Source organism: Nematolebias whitei, chromosome 9, assembly GCF_014905685.2.
Source record: "Nematolebias whitei isolate Nwh7 chromosome 9, NemWhi1, whole genome shotgun sequence".
Classification (NCBI taxonomy): Eukaryota; Metazoa; Chordata; class Actinopteri; order Cyprinodontiformes; family Rivulidae; genus Nematolebias; species Nematolebias whitei.
In genome coordinates, this window is record NC_056506.1 from 22,333,122 (window position 1) to 22,348,870 (window position 15,749).

Here is a 15,749-nt window from a genome sequence, read left to right on the forward strand (position 1 = left end):
ATATTTAAGAAACTGTTTTCTTGTTTTTTGTGCAAATTTATGTTAGCAGTTACATTAAATTTAGCTCATTAAATGTAAGAGTCTGTCCACATGGGTGACAGCATCATGTTGTCTGCAGTTCTTTTGTTCCAAAAGATCAAGTCCTGTTTGTGTGTTTCATCTCTTTGTATTTTACACTACATGCAGTTTCTGTCCCATATGACAAGTAGTGCAGCATCAATGTTTGTTGATCAGTGTTGGTTTGCAGTAAAATCACCATTTATTCCTCTTGAACTGCTCGGTATTTAATTTTTTTCAAACAATCAAAGAACCAGTGTCTTAGCTTTTATTTTGTATGAATCCTTGATCCAGTATGTGTCAATCACACGTCTCTTTTCTGTGAGATTTTTTTTTTTTTTTTTTTTTTTTTTCTGTGTGTAAGTCACCACAGTGATGGATAGTACCCCATGTCTCCCAGCTGTTTCACCCCAGTGACTCCAAAATATCTTTTGTTGTTTCCTGTGATCATCCTGACCACTTGGGCTTCTTTCTTTCTCCAAACGCAGTGGTTACTGTGTTCAGATGTTTGCTGTGAGTTACCTCTTCTGATAGATGACATCTCCCTGACAGAGTGCACCTTTGCCAAACAGATGCATCATTCACAAGAACTGCATTCATCATATTCCTTACACACAATGCTAGATAATTTGCCACGACTTAAAAGGTATTACATCTTGGTGGGGCGTTTTGCCTTTCTTACTTAACCGAAGCCTTAGATGCAGGAAATTTATTCAAAATAACGCCATTAAACCTGCAAACATGCTCTAATTATTTTGTGTCTAAGGTTTTTTTTGTGTGTTTGTTTTTCAAGTCATATATGTAACTATGAGATAAAACAAGTTTATTTTGGCTGCTCCCTTCTTCAGGGGTCACTGCAATGAGCTAACTTGCACAAAAGATTTGGCAATTTGTTTTTTACTCCGGATGCCCTTCTTGATGCATCCTGGGCTCAAACCCACAACGTCGGGATTACAAGACTGCAACACTGTCTACTAAGCTACTGCAGCCACTGAACTATCAGTAGGATCCAAAAAAGTTCAATCTGGTCCTCTGGACATTCAAAAAACAAAACAAAGCAAAAAAATATAGAAACGTTTTGTCTCTCATCCAAGAGACTTCCTCAGTCTGAGGTGCTGTTTTCAGCTCAGTCTCTTAAATAGCAACTGCTCAGAGTGGATCAACCAGTTTGCTGCTGACAACCAAAACCAGCTGATCACATGCTCAAGAAGGACCATCAGCCTAACAATGGATCATTAGCACACTGATGGCTGTTTACTATTCACAGAGGGCTGAGTGATACTAGCAATCACAGCATTGTAAGAGGGGGACAGTTGAACACGGAGGCCTCCACCCCTGTTTAATGATGGACGATTTCTTTTCACAAAGATGGCCTCCTTTACTCCTCTCCCAAACCATCGTTCCTCTCTATCCAGGATGTGAACATCTTCATCCTTGAAAGAGTGACCGCTGGCCTGGAGATGAGTGTAGACTGCAGAATCCTGGCCTGATGATGTTGATCTTCTGTGCTGGGCCATCCTTTTGGCCAGTGGCTGTTTAGTTTCCCCGATGTAAGACTGATCACAGCTCTCCTGACACTGAACAGCATACACAACATTACTCTGTTTGTGCCGGGGGACTGGATCTTTGGGATGAACCAGTCTTTGCCGTAATGTATTTTGGGGTTTAAAATCCACTGGGACGTTATGTTTAGAAAATTAACGTCTCAGTTTCTCTGATACTCCCTCAACATACGGAATGACCACTGGTCTGGGTCTGGGTTCCTCCTTTTCACCTGATGGCTGACTGGAGTCCTGTTTGGGTTTCTTCTCTGCTTTCAGGAAGGCCCAGTTAGGATATCCACATTGCTCTAGAGCCTGTTTTGTGTGGGATTTCTCCTTCTGCCTGGCTCCTGAGCTAGTGGGGACGCTGTCTGCTCTGTGATACAGAGTCCTGATGACTCCTAACTTGTGCTCCAAAGGGTGATGGGAGTCAAACTGCAAATACTGGTCTGTGTGGGTGGGTTTGCGGTACACCTCGGTTTGCAAATGTCCTCTATCAGAGACTGAGACCTCACAGTCCAAGAAAGCCAACTTGCCATTTTTTACATCTTCTTGTGTGAACTTGATGTATTTATCCACAGAGTTGATGTGGTCAGTAAAATGTTGGACTTCCTGAGATTTAATTTTAACCCAGGTGTCGTCAACATACCTGAACCAATGACTTGGTGGTGTCCCTGAAAAGGACGTCAAGGCTCTCTTTTCTACCTCCTCCATGTACAGGTTGGCAACAATAGGAGAAACTGGAGACCCCATAGCACACCCATGTTTCTGCCTATAATATTGCTCCCCATATGTGAAGTAAGTTGACTGCAGGCACAGTTTCAAGAGTTGACACAGTTGTTCTGTGGAAAGCGTGGTCCTGCTGCTCAGAGTGGTGTCTGATTCAAAGATCCAGTCCCCCGGCACAAACAGAGCAATATTGTGTATGCTGTTCAGTGTCAGGAGGGCTGTGATCAGTCTTACATCGGGGAAACTAAACAGCCACTGGCCAAAAGGATGGCCCAGCACAGAAGATCAACATCATCAGGCCAGGATTCTGCGGTCTACACTCATCTCCAGGCCAGCGGTCACTCTTTCAGGGATGAAGTTGTTCACATCCTGGATAGAGAGGAACGATGGTTTGAGAGAGGAGTAAAGGAGGCCATCTTTGTGAAAAGAAATCGTCCATCATTAAACAGGGGTGGAAGCCTCCGGGTTCAACTGTCCCCCTCTTACAATGCTGTGATTGCTAGTATCACTCAGCCCTCTGTGAGTAGTAAACAGCCATCAGTGTGCTAATGATCCATTGTTAGGCTGATGGTCCTTCTTGAGCATGTGATCAGCTGGTTTTGGTTGTCAGCAGCAAACTGGTAGATCCACTCTGAGAAGGTGCTATTTAAGAGACTGAGCTGAAAACAGCACCTCAGACTGAGGAAGTCTCTTGGATGAGAGACGAAACGTTTCTATATTTTTTTTTTTTTTTTTTTTGAATGTCCAGAGGACCAGATTGAACTTTTTTGGATTTTTCTACCTGGATTATTGAGCATGCATCAGGATATCAGTAGGATGCTAGTGTCAAACAGTTGTAAATCAGTTTTAAAGCAGATTACATGAAAATGTTCTGGGATGTAAATAAAGGTGGTTTAAAAACTACATGGAATGTGTCCCTTAAGCCTACCACACGTTTGCATCCAATCACCAACAGACAACCACCAACAGACCTGTCCTGACTGGTGTACCAATTGAGCGCTTTGTTAAAACAACAGAAGACCACTGGTACTTTTTGATGGGAGACCTTTAATCTTCTTTTATGAGTGAAATCCATTTATAACCCTTGTTTTTTTCTGTCAACAAGAGCAAAATGTTTACACTTGGCTGGAAAGATCTGAAACGATTCAATCTAAGTGGGTAACTGTTTCAGTTTGGCCCAGGACCATGCGGTTCTAGGAAAAGAAATTGATTCCATTGGCAAAAACCTGAAATCAGAGCCATCTTTCTTAATCTCTTCCCAGCATCTTGGAAGCATCCTGCCCTTTTGCAGGGAGTAATGAGCTCACAGGAGAGTTTGATGATCCATGTCCTCACCCTTTGCTCCAAATACAAGATGCGCCTGACTGCAGCTTTCCCTTCCATATTTGGGAAGAAGTCAGGCTTAGCATCGTTAAATCTTTTGCCAACTGGTCCCAACTGCTACCAGTGGTTTACAGGCTTATGTTTGTGGGTCATTGTGTCGATTTTCTGTGTCAAAGAAATCTAAAGAACACATGATTTGTAAGGGTTTCAGTTAAAAAGGACACCCTGTAACATATCAGTGTGTGAACAGTTCATCTGAATATTATGCATTCATCTGGTCCAAATCAGTTTAAATTTAGAGGGATTAAAATAAAAATGTTTATCACAATTTAAAAATAGTTGACAACGTAGGCACAATGAAAATTTAGATTACAGATTTTGCAGAAGTGTGAAATTTTGTGATGATTTTTCATCAGCTGTGAATTACAACTCAACAGACCTCAACAGCTAGTTGGTGGAAAAAAAACACGGACAGAACTCTGCAGTCCGTAAAGTTAATTGTAGACTTACATCAGTTGTTTCCTAATGACCCATAGATCTAAAAACACACGCTAAGAACACATGTCCACACACACACTGATTGCTGGATCAGTTTCATAGGTGTAGAGTCTGCCATAGCTCATTAACTGCGGTCAGCCTGTGTGTGGGTCTCTGTGTGTTTTTGGTCATGATGCCGTCTCTGGGTGATTAATAGCTCTCTGTATCCTGCACAATGTTTTGATATGAGTTTCCTATTGTCAGACACATGACCTCAATTACCACGCCGGAGATCAGACAAGAATAGCATGAAAGCAACTGCTGCTCGGTATGTTTTCACAATTTAATAAACTGAGAAAAACATTTGATGTGAAAGACATTTCTGCTCAAGGCTTGTCTGATTTGGAAGTTGTGTTGATGCAATATGTCTGGACTCACCCCTACTATATATTTTTAGAACTGGCTGATAAAAGTAAAAGTTTTAAAACTGCATAAGTGTGTATTGTTTATTTAAAAGCTGGATATGTTAACACTGAGCCTTAAAATGAGCCATTTGTATAGTGAACCCCTAAAAGACTTATCACCAATGCTTTGCAGTTTTCCATACCTCCAAGGAGGCATTTCAGACATGTATTAGCATTATTTCTTGTCATTATTTTAAGACATTTTCTACTTTCACTGCTATAAAATGATAACACAATCAGTAAAACTGAAATTTCCAAAACCCATGAAGGTGCAATATTCATCTTAATCATTGGGATTCCTGTATCACCTTGCAATCCGATTTAAATATAGACTTTGAAAGTTACATTATATTAAAAAAACTGACGTTTAAAAATAAAGGTTCAAAGGCTGTCATGAGTAAGCCTTTCATAATAATGGACCTTTTCATTGTCTTACTGCCAAAAGATGAAATCAGACATTTTTTTTTGTCTATGCATGTGTTTGACACATGTTTATTGAAAGACACACATCATCAACAGCCAGTGTTTTCATGCTTAGCACTATGTTTGAAACAAGTGGATACTCCTCTGTCTCGTAGACTGAAGCAAACCTTTCAGGTCTCACATTGGTCTCGTTTCTATTGAAAGTCCCGTTTAGAAATGTGTTATAAAGTCTAGATATAAAATCCTTCTTTTTGAAAGTCAGGTGGAGCAAATGGAAATAAAAATGTAAATGGAACACTGCACTTGACTTGCTAAATGTATCCTTGGACAATAAGATTGTAGCTAGCTTGCATTCACTTTCTCTGCGGTTGTGAAGTAGCAAGAAGGATCTCTGGGCTCGCAAGTGCCCCCTACCATGCATGCATCCGGAGAACTGCCTGCCTCGCCTAGTGCCTCTTCACAGCTGTTTCATGATAGATGAGTGATCATCGCTCCGCATACAAAACTTGTTACACACAAACATTATGTACAACAGATACACAGCCTTGTGGAGGTCTACAATTTTGTATCTGGTGTCTTTGGACAGCTCTTTGGTCTTAGCCATGTTAGTAGTTGGAGTCTTACTAATTGTGTGGGGTGGACCGGTGTCTTTATGCAGCTAACGACCTCAAACAGGTGCTTCTAATTTAGAATAATAAGTGGAGTGGCGGTGGACGTTTTAGAGACGGACTAACAGGTCTTTGAGGACCAGAATTGTTGCTGATGGGTAGGTGTTCAAATACTTATTTGCAGCAGTAGCACACAAATAAATTGTTAAAAAATGCATTGTGATTTCCATATATATATATATATATATATATATATATATATATATATATATATATTTTTTTTTTTAGATTATGTTTCACAGCGGACATGCACCTAAGATGAAAATGTCAGAACCCTCCATGATTTTTAAGTGGGAGAACTTGCAATCCCATTGAGCCTCGAGGACTCATTTACAAGAGAGACCTGATTACTTGTGAGGTAATACTGAATAATGATAATAATACAGTAATACTTTAATGAAATTGTGAGGCTCTGCCTCTCCTGACTGCACGTCACCGGTGTTTGTCTTTATCTTGCATGCTATTTTGTATAATGGCATGAAATAGTGCACAATAGTTTCAAAGGTTGACTGAAATCTGTCTTTTTCATCACATGATGATTTTATTCTAAATATCTGGCATGAAAAGTGGTGATTTCTCCAAGTAATGCTAAGGCTTATTTATACTCAGAAATGCAGCTTACATCTCACTAAATAACTATGTGGATGATCAACATTTGATGTACTTGTTAGACACTGGTAACCTAGTTGTAAATGCTTATAATAATTTGATATTCTGTTATCAGGCAAATTATTCAATATATGTTGTTGGGGAAGGTGTTTTTTATGTATCTACTGTATTATAAATACTTGTACCAAATTGCAGTCACATTTAAAAGTTGCTTTCTTCGATAAAAGCAGAAACAAATAGATGTTTTCAGACAGATGGCTCCTTCAGAATGTTAGTTTTCTTTTTAGTCTTCTAAATATTTTTAATGAGAGTGTACTAATTATTTGACTAAACTTAATAAAACAACATAGAGCTCACTGAAGTTTTGCAGGTTTTTAACTTTTTGCTACTCATGAAAAAGAATTAAAAAAAACTTTTGTTGTGTGGGTTGCTCTAAAACCCATCAAAAAGTGCATTAAAACATTAAAAAATATGGTTATCTAAAGTCGTGGATGTGAATATGATTATCCTAATTTAGTTTGCCTCATCTCATGGTGACCTGTCACAGACAATTTGCAGAAACCAAACTTTGTTTAAAAACACTTTCAGAATAAGTACTTTGGAGATATGTCAGAACACTCTAGCTAACATTTAAAGAGGAGTATGCTTTTAATAAGAAAAGGTGACATTAGAGAGCTTGCTTAATTGCTAAATGTCAGATGAAATCCAGAATACTAGTGCTAGTTTTTAATCACACGTAAAAGTTTGTGCTTGGTAAAGAGTCAGCAGTTCCTCTCAGAATTACAGCCTTTTATATTGTTTGTTAATTTTCCTCTTTACTTTCTCTCAGTTAAACCACAATGACCTCCTTCCTCCCTCAGTGTCCTCCCCTTGCTGAGTGAAGTGACAGCTCTTTACCAGCCCCCTGTACAGCAAGGTGTGTGTTGTGTTATCACCCTGCCCGGAGCCAAGTAAAAATAGGTGCTTTACTCATTTCATTAGAGTCTGTCGTTTGCACAAATAAGCTCTTGAATACTTTCAGCTTTGCGAAAAGAGAGGTGAGCAATAAAAGGTATTGGTGAAGAAAAGCAGTGCAGTAAAGACGTGAAAGAAATTATTCAGGACTCGGCCTGACTTGTAACCCCTCTGCACACACTCACACACACACACACACAGGTTTGTTTTGCTATCTTTATAGGGCCTTTGCATTGACTTCCATTCATTTTTCATTCATTTCTATAGCCTAACCATGACCTTTATCCATAACCTAACCATTACCAGTACATACCTAACCCTAAACCTAACACATCCTCAATTCACACCTTAGTCCTAAACCTAGCCCCTAACCCACCAACGGGACTTCTTCTTATGGGGCCCGGGCTTTGGGCCCCATAAGGAGCAGTTGGTCCTCACAATGCAGTATAAGTTGGAAAAACGGGCCTCACAAAGTAGCATAAACAAGGACACACACACACACACAAACACACACAATGTAAACCAATTAACACCTCATGCCCTGTCTAGTTACCAACTGGACCTTACATTGCTGATTTTGGACAAAACGCCTCTCTGTGTTTACCCTGTCTTTCTTGTTGTGTGTCTAATGCACTCCAAAAATCATTGGATATTTAACAAAAAAGTTAAGAACAGGGACTTAATGAACATTAGAAAGCAGTGTACCAGTGGAATAGCACAGATCAAATTGAACATAAAATAGAGGAATTACCAACGGCAGCATCAAATAAAGTCCTTTCACAATAGACTTCAACACGGCTACAAAAGCCTTATACATCTGAGCCACCAAGGGAGGTAGTCACAGAGCTAGAGCTGATTTTTATTGTTGTATTTTATTGTTAACTTTCTTATGTTTTCTGATTGGCATGATATGTAGTTTTTATATTTGTTAATCTGACAATTGTGAAGCACTTTGGTCACCTTTTGTTATTTTTATGTGCTATAGAAATAAATTGGCATTGACAGTGAGAGCTGAAACAAACAGCATCGTGATTGGCCTCCTGGCTTGAGTGTAAGATTTACTCTTGACAAATAGTTTGTGACCAGCAGTCTGTGGGATTTTGAACTGGAAATATACAGCATGCATGTTTTTGCATCAAAATGTGTTTTCTGTTTTGTGAAAAGGTCTTAAATCTTAAAAGTTCGTATCTGGGGTTTTGTTCAAAAAAAGGGTGTGAACGATCAATAGCTTAGCTTTTGTAGATAGCACTTTGAATAACCTCAACAAAAACAAACAAATAAAATAGGAAAATAGTTTAATTCTAAGCTAATGGCTAGCCTGAGTGAGGCAAAGACCAAAGAAGATTGTCGTCCTGAAATAACTTCAATCTGTAGCATTTCATAGTTCACCGGTCGAGTCACAGTCAAACTCTATTTCCTCTCAACTTTCCCCCGAATCTCACTTCAACAGATTTGACTATAGCTTTAAGAAAATATAATATAAACAAATATTCTTCTGAATCTGAATGCTGATCTCTGTGCACAGTGAGCGTGTCGTTCAGTTTAGAATGGCTATATCTTGGACATTTTTATAGATATTAAGTTAAAATATGAAGTGGTATCTGAGCGCCATTAGCACATTTGTTGAGAACTAGCAGATTGCATTTGTTTAAAACTTTAGTGTGAAAGATAGTGGACATAAAGGATTTCTTCAAGAAATGCTCTTATTTTTACTTTCTTTGTCGCGCCTAAATTCTGATTATGTTTTTGTTTGTTTTAAACAGAAACTTTTGTACTTTTCATTGACTGTAATGAAAAATATGCATCAACTCAAGAGCCGATCTTCTTTCCAGCCTCTGGTTGTACTGCAGAGGAACTTTTATGTCATTTTGAAAAGGTGATTTATGTTACTTGACATGTTATTGATAATTAGATAAATAGATGTTTGCAACTTTTCAATAATAGCTTTTAAAATGATACAAGGACTCAGATTGTGTTTGTGCACTTACAATGGAGCAGGGGAATAAGGGTCCAGATATTTTTTTAGATGACAGTCTGTTTTTCTCCCTCGTACATGGAAAGCTTCTAAATGTTACATTTATCACCAGCCTTTTGTGTTTTCCATTTGCTGATTGTTCTTTAAGAGCTCAAACTCTTCCCAACTTAAGCCAGAAATAACAGAAAATATAAAATGTGTTCTGGTAAAATGTCATGCAGCGAGCCTTTAGCCTCAGGGTATAAAGTATGCTATAAATATTCTATGTATGCAGGTCCAAAGGCTGGCTGGAGTCAGGCTTTTGTGCCAGACTCATACTGCTAGAATATCTTAGGCATAATTTATATTTAAAAAAAGCCCTTAAAAGTGTCAATAATGCATTTATCATTGAATATTAGTGGTTTTTTTTTTTTTATTTACACAGCAGCATGCAGCTTTTGATAATACATTAAAAAAAGGAATTAGAGACCATAGATGAACCTGTATAAATAAAGGTTGAATTAATGTATTTTCTTTAACAAAGAATTATGCAATGGCTTGTTCTGTGATGGATTTAAGTTAATGTCAAATATAGGAAAAAATAGTTTTAATTTGCAGGTTAGAACTTCAGAAAACAGCATAAAATGTATTGAAAATGTAACCTCCCCTGTTCTTCTAATACTTTTTTCATTAGTGGTTCACAATTTTTAAAGAATGGAACATGTTTTTATTTTTATTTTATTTTTTTCCCCTGTGTAGCTATGTTACTATCTTCTGTTAAAAACACTGTGGTGTGCTTGTTTGGGTTTTTAAAGTGTTTTATTCCTATTTATTTCTTTATTGCTTATTAGTCTGAGCTGCCTCTGCTGTTTGTCTGATAGTGTGCCAGATGTTTTCAGAGGCTGACACGTCTGGATTGAAGGCATGTTCATTAAGCAAAGTTTTTGTTTTTAGCCACTGAGCTGTTGTGATTCATGCAGATATGGCACCATTTTCATGGAAGATACAAATTCTTCACAGAAGACTTTTTTTGGACAACCACAGACATTGCAGATGTCTTATGTCATGCGCTCTCATTTATCCTTCCATTACCGCAAATGCTGTTAAACCGTGCTGATATCAGAAGGATGATCTTTCTGTTCTTGTCCCAGTAGAATGTTGAAAAGCTTCAGATAGAATTTTACATATTAAATTAAACTTATAAAATCACAGGAATTTTTTTTTTCCTAAATTGCATCATTTCTAAATGTTTACTAAAATCTATTGCTGAGTTCCAATTCTAAAAATAGATTTAAAACATTCTCAGTGTCATCATTTGCACTGCAATATTTATTATCAGTCAAATATTCAGTTGATATTAGTAGCAACTCTTTGTGTTTTCTTTAATTTATTTTAATGTGCAGTGTTGTGCTGGATATTTAATATGAACGTATGTCATCAGACCATACATGCAGCTGCAGACCATTTTACTTCTATAAAATAAAACCATTGTCCAAACCTCTGAACTGAACTTTTCTATTTAGAAATAAGTTTGTGCATACTTCTCATTATTGTAGGCAGCCATAATATAATTGAAAATTATTAAACAGGTATTATTGTCTATGTCAGGAAAATCAAATAAACTGAATGTGAAAACAACATTTCTAACATAGTAAGTAATTTATCCATTATCTCCTTTTTGTTCTGGAGTCGGGTCACAGGGCCACCTCTTCCAGCTCTTCTGGGACCCCAAGGTATTCCCAGGCTAGCCAAGAGCCGAGTGTCCAGCGTGTCCTGGGTCTTCCCCAGGGCCTCTTTTCAGTCGGACATGCACCTCCATAGGGAGACGCCCAGAGAGCATTCTTTCCAGATGCACGAGCCACCTCAACTGGCTCCTCTCAATATCTGATCTTCTCACCCTGTCATTTCTAACAAAGTAAAACACAAAATCCACTGAAACGTGCAGATAAAGTGAGCTTCATGCTGTGTGGAAAACCTAAACTCATTCCAATGCTAATCTTCCTGAGGAGGTTTTTCATTAATACTATTGATTTTTAAAGTGTCCATAAACAACTACCTGTGTATAAAATGAATTATTTTAAATATTAATAATAATAATAATTGGGCAGCACGGTGGTGCAATTGGTAGAGCTGCTGCCTCTCAGCGAGCAGGTCCCTGGTTCAAACCCCGGTCCAGGGGCCTTTCTGGGTGGAGTTTGCATGTTCTCTCCGTGCATGCGTGTGTTTTCTCCGGGTACTCCAGTTTCCTCCCACAGACTAAAAACATGCATGTTAGGCTGATTGGTAACTCTAAATTGTCTCTAGGTGTGAGTGAGAGAGTGAATGGTTGTTTGTCTCGTTTGTCTCGTTTGTCTCTGTGATGGACTGGAGACCCGTCCAGGGTGTACCCCGCCCCTCGCACAGTGATTGCTGGACATGGGCACCAGCGACCCCCATGACTCAAAATGGAAGAAGCGGGTAAAAGATAATGGATGGATGGATAACAATAAGATTAATAAAATAATAATAAAAAATATATAGTTTATAAAAAGAAACCATCCAGATGACCTGACTGAATTTTGTTGGATATTTTACCTGGATTATTGAGCATGAACTTTGATGTTTTGAACCACTTTGGCCATGGCTGCCTCGGAGGAGTCAACGAGAGAGAGTGCGGGCTCAAGAAACCATCTTATCACCATCAAACTGGTTGTTCCACTATGAGAGTGTGCTGCTTGTGGCACTGAGTTTGTTGTGGCTCCTCGGACTGATGAAGTCCTTTGGATGAAAGATGAAACATCTCATGACGTGGCTTATTTTTATTTATTTTTTTTGGAGGTGGACTGTTTCCAATAAAAGTGTGCAAAAATTAGTTTAATAACTGATCTGAAGATGGTGAGGACTGTGAGGACATTGTGGAAGGTGAACACAATTAGGTCTATCCTGAAGTCATTAGAAGAGCCAGATGGAGGAAGAGCAAACTTTTGAAAGGGAAAACTAAACGATGGGATAGACTTGCAGAAAGAGCTGAGATGAGAATATTATAAATAGCACATAATGGGTGTGACGAGGAGGAGAAGAAGGAAGGTGCTGTGGAGAGGAGGCGAACACTAGAGAAGCTGTTATATGACGGCAGCAGAGAAGATCGGAGGAGGTGTGGGTGGAGGTGTTGGAGGAGATGTCATCTGTCTCCCTGAGGAGGAAACAGGGTGATAAATGTCCTCTGCTTGTTCAGTCACCAGACAGTTACAGGCAGACATGTAGCAGATAACTCTGAAAAGTCTGTTTTGCAGGCTGGAATTAATTTACTTCTGCTTTTGTTAAAAGCCTTCCTTCAGTAATTGTTTGCTTATTTGACTCTGTGTGTACCTGTAAACACGTCCGCATGAAATAATCAGTTTGCTCGGAAAGACAGACGAAGGATCTCATCCAGCTCATCAGATCTAATGAAGGGGAGCAGCACCGGCAGCGTGACTTGGAGCTGAAGATGAGACAAACTGTCCGGCTGCTCTGCCACGAAACTGCTTGATATTGAGCCTCGTCAGCACAATCACAAAAATCCAGCCTAATCAAATAATACAGAGCCAAGGGTGTAGGAGTTTACATGCAACAGGATTATTTGATAACAAAGAAGAATGAATGGTTTGAATCTAACTTAAACTTTAAAACACGATCAATAAGTGTGATATTGAGTGTTCAGCAGTTGTCTGTCGTAGTTAAGATGAACTCTGATCAGTATCGTGTTTTCTGTCATCTCAAAACTGTATTTTATGTATTAATACCACAGCTAAACGTGACAGGAAACACCATCATCAAGGCTTTAAAACAGCCTTGGATTCACAAAGAAAGAGGTTTTCATACAAACATGATGTGTATACATCACACAACTGAGCTAGACTCGTGAATAATTAGTCCTGATGTAAAATGCAGTGAACCTGAGCAGACCCTAACAGAAAGCATAAACATGTTTCAGCAAGATGCCATATCAAATATTTATCATTTGGAGCAGACAATAGCAATACTCGAGGAACCAGTGTAGTGTCAAAAACACAAAGATATGTTTACATTCTTCAAAGATAAATTGGAATGTCTCGCTCCAGATTTGAAATGAGAAAGCTCCCCGATGGGAAGCAAGACGTCTTCAACCACAGGATAGAAGTCTAATCACTTTTTTTTTTGGTAAAGATCTGGTATTGGTTGGAATCCAAAAATGCAGGGAGGACTCAGACAACTCAGGTTGAGTAAAGAAAAAGTCAAGTCAACTTTATTTATAGAGCACATTTAAAACAGAACCTGTTATCAAAGTGCTTAACAACAACAACAATCAATGGGAGTAAAATTAAAGAGAGAAAAATACAATACACTAATAATACTAACTGAAGAATTAATAAAAAAGCATTTCAAACATAGGGTCACAGATTAAAAAACACTAGATCAATTTACAGTGTGTGAAATGCCTGAGAGAACAGATGTGTTTTTAGCAGGGATTTGAAGTGAGGAAGGGAGGTGGCCTGCCTGATGTTGGGGGGCAGGTTGTTCCAGAGTTTGGGGCCCATGACTGAAAAAGCCCGATCTCCTCTGAGCTTCAGTCTTGTTTTTGGAACAGCCAAAAGCAGCTGATTGGATGATCTCAGGGCCCGAGAGGGAACGCAAGGTTCCAGTAGCTCAGAGAGGTAAAGGTGTGCGAGGCCATTTAAGCATTTGAAGGTCAACAGAAGAATTTTAAAGACTATCCTCGTACAAACAGGTGAACAAGCTCATTCACTAAAACAGCTACAGGGTCATCTTATTTAAAACAGTAAACCAGCAGTTATAACAGATCTAAGTGTACTTTAATCATCTCATCGCTAAATAAGTTAGAAAAATAAATAGCACACAGTGTTGAGTTGTAAAATGTATTAGGATTTTCTCAACATACGAAGCTAATCCAACTTTAATTAAAGCTTTTTTTAGCTGTATATTATTACAGTAGTCACACGATATTGTCAATAATGTGCTTCAGTTGAACATAGTTTAAAAATACATCACTAACTAGATCTGAAATTCAAGATTCGAGACCTTTATTGTATTTATTTAGGTGGTTCAAAGTGGAGCAGATCTAGTGTTAAAACGGGTCAACCCTAAATTATTTTCACAACAAACTGAAAACTATGTATTTCCATGAGAAAATTGTAGATAAGAAATGTAAAAAAAAAAAAAAAAAAAAAGATTGTATATTGACTTACAAGAAAAGTTAAACTGATAAATCAAGCTGTCAGAGCCGAGCAGCGTTCTCATTTCATCCTTTGGGTTTCTTATTATTTAATACGCATTTAGATTCCCCTCAAAAGATTACCCAGTGAGACAACGACTGACATGCTCTGAAGTACAATCGACAAGGCAGTTGTGATCCATTATGTATCACAGTCCTCGCTGTGATGCTCCGTGTTTTCTAATCATGTCCTATACACGGAGCCATTTCGGGCCTCGCCACTTGAATACCCGCTCTTCTCCACAGAAATTTAATCCAGTTCTCAGCCAGTCAAGGTCATCCCACAGATGAGATTTAAACATTTTTATTCTCCTTGCTGGAAACACGCAGGGGGAGGAGGTGGAGGAGCAGAAGGTTAGCCAGCCTGGTACCGTCATCGTTCTCTTTACTTTTCATCACTTTCCTTCCTTCGCTTCCTATCTTTGCTTCTGTCAGAAAACAAAGAGCAATACGGACACCTTAAATCTGTTTTTGTTTTCAAGTGTTAATATGTCTGTATTTTTCTATAGTTTTACTTTTACTATGTGATTCTTTCAGTGTTTTTCTATTTTGTCTTTTAAAATGTACACATTTATTTTAATTTGTAGAATTTTGGTTTCGCTTTGGAGATTATTTTTTTGTTGTCAAAAATACCACTTAATATAAACCATGATTGATTTATAACAGCAAAAAAGGGTGAAACTTTAAAGAGAGTGCACACTTTCTGTAGGCATTCTATAATGGTATTGTGTTACGTTATATGGTTTATATCCAGAGTTTATTTAGGGGCACAGTCTGACAAAAGTGACAGAGATGATGATGATGAAGAAACAGGACAAATACACGTTAAACCCAGTGTGTTAACTTTCTGGGTTTTTAATAGTGTGTCTGTTTTCCAGTATATTTAGTAATGATATCTGTAGGGCTTTGGAAATTGTTGCAGGTTTTCAGAAATAATGTATGTAGCTAATAGTATACAATATTATATATATATATATATGTGTGTTTATATATACAAAGTATATATATCACCTTATTAGTGCCATAAAGGTCATAGCAAACAGCATGATTGTTTTATTTGGTATGTGTCGTAGGTATTTTATGCATTTGTTTGTTTGTTTGTTTGTTTTGCAAGTAGGTGAAACAAGACTTTATTTAAGGTACACTTTCACAAATATGAAATGTACACATGTATGGAAAATGTAAAATCAACACTTGGTGTTGTCATGTTCTTCTTCTTTCCTGCTGCACTGGGTTTGTGCGGATACCCAATAATCATGCTTAAAATGATGCTTTTTACTATTTCATTATTTGGTTTAATGAAATTTTAGTGACATATAT

The 15,749-nt window shown here is 38.1% G+C and overlaps 1 protein-coding gene across 1 annotated transcript in view; it reads left to right on the top strand.

The window, feature by feature from the left end:
- astn1 (astrotactin 1) overlaps window positions 1-15,749 on the top strand; it is a 487,375-nt gene that overhangs the window by 280,926 nt on the left and 190,700 nt on the right. The gene's annotated exons all lie outside the window — the stretch shown is intronic.